This window comes from Patagioenas fasciata, chromosome 19 (genome assembly GCF_037038585.1).
Source record: "Patagioenas fasciata isolate bPatFas1 chromosome 19, bPatFas1.hap1, whole genome shotgun sequence".
NCBI lineage: Eukaryota > Metazoa > Chordata > Aves > Columbiformes > Columbidae > Patagioenas > Patagioenas fasciata.
The window spans coordinates 4,836,653-4,842,208 of record NC_092538.1 but is presented as its reverse complement, the minus strand read 5'-3'; the positions used below and the strand labels follow the sequence as shown (position 1 = coordinate 4,842,208).

The 5,556-nt window shown below is 43.2% G+C and overlaps 1 long non-coding RNA gene across 1 annotated transcript; it reads right to left on the bottom strand.

Annotated features, from left to right (window-relative positions):
* LOC139829498 (uncharacterized) lies at positions 1-4,891 on the bottom strand. The gene is made up of 3 exons (XR_011741986.1): positions 4,522-4,891; positions 2,265-2,411; positions 1-144 (listed from the first exon to the last, which is right to left on the bottom strand). It is a non-coding gene; the product is annotated as an uncharacterized lncRNA (long non-coding RNA).
* Between the last annotated feature and the right edge of the window lie 665 nt (positions 4,892-5,556).

The following is a 5,556-nucleotide window of genomic DNA, read 5'->3' as shown; positions in this document are numbered from 1 at the left end:
ACTCGTGCAACAGCATTCTGGGGCGTGCAGGGACATCCTAGGGTGTGCAAGGACGTCCTGGGGCATACAGGGACATCCTGCTCTGCCAGGGAGCTCAGGGACAGCCCATGCTGTCCTCAGCCACTCCGTGTCCGACAGTCACTCCTGTAAATGGGAATTAGGAACTCAAACCACCAAAGTGCTTTAGCGCAGCATCACTTCATTAAATGACAATGATTTTAAACCAATTCTTATCACTTCAGACAGCCCAGCTGCCCACGTGAAAACTAAATACGTGCTTTGACCCTGTCTTGTCTACATTTGTGAATGGTTCAAATAGTTGCCATCCTGGCACCATATAACTCAAAACGCCATTGCCCCAGTGATGTATTTTGAAGGGAGACCATTCTCACACTGTACTATACCAGGGGAATGACAGGTCCTCCTGCTATACATCAGCAGAAAGATGACACTCTGCTTTTGTGTTTTAATGGCTCCAAGATATATCATAGGAAGTGCTGCCTGATTCCTGGAACCTGGAGGCACCCACAAGGTGTTATCATCAAAATAAACCAGAAAAACTGGGGCAGATTTTGAATCTGACTATCCCACAATGACAGCAACGGGCAGGGGGTCACGGACACTGCTTCTTATGATAGAAGGGGATGTTTTCTCATCATGTCATCAGTTCAGCCCAAAAGTGTGTCCCTAAAGCTATCACTTCAGGATTTAGCTTTTTGCTTGATTTTTACCATTTGCTTCAACCCCAGGGACTTTCAGCAGATTTAAACGTTTAATTTTATAAATACATATTTTGTTGCCACGCTAGATAGGGATGATAATCTGGATTTTATAACGCGCGGAGCTGTAGAGCTCCACCAGTCCTGAACAGCTGGGGAAAGCAGAGCCTGCAAAAGAGAGTGAAGAAGGAGCAGAAAGAAGTCCTGTAGCTTTGCAAGGTCCAGATGTCCTTGTGGAACAGGTGACCCCAAAGCAAGTCCGGGGATTAAATAGCAAAAAATAAAAAAAAAGTCTTAAGATTTCTAAGAGGGCAACCCCAAATCCTCAAAGGCAGATTTCTCACTTTAGGACCTCATGATGAGCGCAGTAAGTGTGAAACAGGAGTCCTGGCCGGAGCTGGAAGTGCCCGTTCCTTATTCCGACATTGAACTACTGTCTCAGGCTACATCTCCATAGATTTAAAGCCTGACACAGGCTCCTAGGCTATGCTATATAAAATCTAATTGTTACATTCAACGGGTTGTAATAAATTAAATTAACTATCAGTAATAAGTTCACAGGCAACACTATCATTTTCAGTGAAGTACACTTCCTTAAAATATACCAGCAGCGTCAAATGTAACTAGATTTAATTTCATGCTGTAGAGTCTCTGAATATTCATTTTAAAATAGTCACCAAGAGTCTAATTTTAATTTGTGTGATGTTTCTGCTAATACCAATGCCTACTTAAAATATCTGTTGAAAAGCCTTAAGAATATTAACAGGGAATTCTTACAGAAATGCACTAGAGTTTTATGTTTTGAATTACCATTACAGGCTTTTTGGTTTAACTCTCGTTAAACAGATTTCATTATTAACAAGAATACAGGCAAATTAAAACAAGCCCATTAAAATCTAAAATTCCATGCTAAAAAGATTAGAGACATTTGACTTATGTTTCTTCTGAAGGAATAAATGTAATAAGAAGTGATAGGGAGTAAAAACCAATACACACAGAATCAGCTGTGGTTAGATGGTGGTGAATAGTTCATTATGTACTTCAGAATAACCTGTTTCGTACAGATATATAAATATATATATATATATATATATAGGGTGATGTCCAGCCTAAGGTTTAAGGGGTAGTTAAGGGACTTCACACAGATGCGAGGCCCTGCAAAATGCACTTTTACTTCACTTGCTTTCAGAAGCTTTGGCTCCCAGCTGCTGTATTGATCCCCTCAGCTTCTAAATAACTCTCAATTCAATAGAGTCATCAATGAAAAGTCTGCTCCTCTAATAAATCACATGAATATTTACACTGCCTTGTATAAAATACATCTTTTGAGTTATCAGAAGCTTTATATCCCTGTTCTCTGTCCAGTTACTTCTGCCCTTATCTTTCCCTGATGTTGGGGGGCTTGTGAGGAGCCACTGACCCTTCCCTCAGCTCCAATGAGCCGCAGTGAATTATCTGTGTTAAAACTCACTTCTGTCAAGCTGCCAAATCTTTTGCATTAATCCTGAAAATTACAATTAATGAGTGCTAAGAGGATCTTTCCACCTTTGCGTATGGCTCTATTCAGTTGTAATGATCCCCGCTGCTCCACCAGCATCTGAAGCCTCTTACAGTCATGGCTTTTGGCTCTCAGCAGGGCAACGGCACTGGGGCTTCTCCCATTTTGCTTGATATCCTGGTGTCAAGGATGGTCTGCAATGAAGATGGGAGAAATCTGAGTTAGTAAGAGCCCATGGCCACCAGAGCATGGGATGTCCCTGCCATACGAAAGGTCACGTCAACATTTCAGGAGTTGAAGTCATTATTCAGGTTTTCCATCATCTGCTGTCCGGTGAAGGATGGGGCTGGCAATCAGGTTGCCACAGGTCTACAGCCCTTGGCTGGCTAATGACACAACCTCCCCGCGGCTCTGGGATTTCATTTCGCAAGATGTTAATAAAATATGTTGTTGTTAGTTATTAAGAAGCAGAATTGGAAATCTCTTTGAGATACAAATGCGTTATCCTTAAGTGTGAACTAGGGATCTCAGTCAGGTGTGGATCAGTTAATTCCCTGACTGCGCACAGTGCAATACTTGCAGGAATCTTTAAGATCTGAAGAGAGATCTGTTCAGATTTTTGAGCACAGACTGGCTGCCGTTCTTTCCTGACAATCCCACCTCTACCTGAGCTGCTGAGCAGTTCCAAGAAAGGTTTCTGTTCTTGAGTTTTTTTTCCCTGCTGTGACCAGCAAAAGACTTGATGGGTGTTTAACCTTCAATAAGCAGTAACTAACTTATCTAGTAACTAACTTACCTGCCATGACTGGCAGGCCCTGGCCCTGGCTGATTCAGTACTCAGAGAGAAACAAAAGCATACCCTACAACTCGATGGGTTGCTAAGTCAGGTGCTCATTCTTTCACAAACCTCTTCATTGACATTTCCTCTTCAGGACTATGTATCTGACACAATTCTTTTTTTCCACCTGTGTGTTCACTTGACTCTAGTCTGAGTTTATACAAGCCACTTCACCATGAATGGAGTATTTGTGCATTTCCAGTTTTTCCGTTCCAAAAATAACCCTGCAGAAATCACTAGAATTACATTGGGGAAAAACCAACGGATGTCACAGGAGAAAAATGGTTTATTTCTTTATTTCCTTAGAGAGGAAATGTTAGATAACTAACTGCTTCCCTGAGTTAATAATTTCCACTGTCTTCAGTGGAATTATTTCCCATTTGAACTAATAATGAATTGAATTTGCAATTCCTAGATTTAATCCATACATTCAGCTAGCAGTAGCTCTATGAGGTTAAGCACTTTTCCTCTCACTTTTAAATGCTCTCTAAAATCAGAGGATGCAAACACAATCGGAAGATTAGAGTAGCCCGAGTATCGACTACCACTGCGGGAGAGATCTCTGCCTATAGGTGGGTTCGTACAGATGGATGGCTCCCTGGTGGGACAGGGTTAACTGGATTAGCAAGGCAATCGGCAGTATGGAGCTGGTCAGGAGCGCACGTCCTCGTAGGATGCATTCGCACAATTTCAAACACTTAATGGACTTCTAATCTCAGCTGGGGACTAGAGCTGCTGCTGGCACATAAAACTGTAATGATTTCAAGGCAAAGGGAGACATTTCCCAGTAGTTATTGCTGACATTAGAAATGCCCGTTATGCCCATACGGCCCATGCAGCGCTGCACAGACACACAACTTAGCTCTGGTAGCAGCAGGTACACAGCGGTGCTGGCCCAGCACCCTGGCAGAGCATCAGAGCTCTCAGCCATGCCCGCACCGGCTCATCCCGCCTTATTCTGGCAATGTCCATGCTGCCACGTCTTGTATCATACTCATGGACCTACCTATTAAATCTTACATCTTGTACAGGTAATGGAAGCATCGGTAGGAAGAGAAAAAAGAGAAGACATTCAGTGTCAGGCCAGTGAACTGTGTTGGTCTGAAACTGATACGAACAGCACCTTCAGAGCTCCCAGCTTCTTGGAAGCACAGCTTTTTGGTGGCATTCGGCACCAACGTGTTCCCATTAGTGGAGTCATCTCTTGGGGTCACAAATGCATGCTAGGAGAGCTGAATGATTATAGAGAAAAGGCCAAGTATGAAAACAGGAACATTCTAACAGGTTTGATTTGCAGAGACTTGAATACGAGATCTACATGGGAAACAGGCAGGATGGTATGCAACTAGAAATGGTTGGATTTGGGAAGGTGCAGGAAAGCCAGCAGTGGTATCTTACACATGCAAGATAGTGGGGCTTATGTCAAAGAAACCCTATCATTATAAAAAGAGTTTTGTGCAACTTACTATGAAACATCGATTCGGCCTTTCTTGGGTAGAGATCAGAGGTGTGGATTTCCTGAGAACTGAACACCAGCTGAGAGCAGGAGGTAGAGAAGAACACAGTGTCCATCTGAAACTGCCGGGTCCTGGGGAGCAAGACAGAATTTGGCCGGCGGTTTCCAAATACAAGCACCACCATGGTGAGGGTGACCGTGAGTTGGATGATGAATTTAACAGATCCTCTGATGCAAGAGGCCCTCAACACAGAGCATCACTGTGTTTCCACAGGGGAACAGCACTGTCTGTAAGATCACCAGCCTTCTTTGGCTCCTGGCACTAGATGTTTGGGCTGTGGGTAATTCTTCCTCTGAAACGGCAAAACCGACTCCTTCCTGTGAGCACACCGAAAAGGTATTTGTGGATGGAGATGGTGCTGGGACAGCAGTGCTAATAAAATCAGAGGAGAAACAGCATTTAGCTGCTGGGAGGGAAAAGAAGCATTTTTTCACAAACACACAGGCTCCAGCTTTGATGTTGCATTCAAGCCAAAGCAAGGGCATGTTTTAAATTCCCAATAATTCAAGTTTCTTTTTAAGTTCCCCAGCCTGGCTGAGCTCTTAAAGACAAGAGATCTTGCTCCTGGGTTTGGCTTTCCTTGGCAATCGCAGCTCCGCGCAGAATACTATTTAAATACCAATTATTGTAATTCTCGGCAGAAATATTACAGGCATTCAGATTTTTTTCTTAACAGCCAAAGGGAGACATTTCCAGCATCTATCAAACCTCTTTTATTTTAATCCACATTAAAATCTCTTTCCAGAGGGACTGGGCAATGGAGCATAATTTATCATTATAGTTTAAAGGTTTGCCACGGCTGCCTCGTGCCAAGCCGACCTGTCTAGAATAACCTTTTGTGGCAGGAGGGACGGCTGGAAGAGAGCAAAGAGTATTGAAACTAACAAGTAATGGAGAGTAGATAGGTGGGAAGAAACAGAAACAATATCCTATGCTTTGCTGCAAGGAGCAAATACCACACCTCCCACACTGCAGAGAACACAC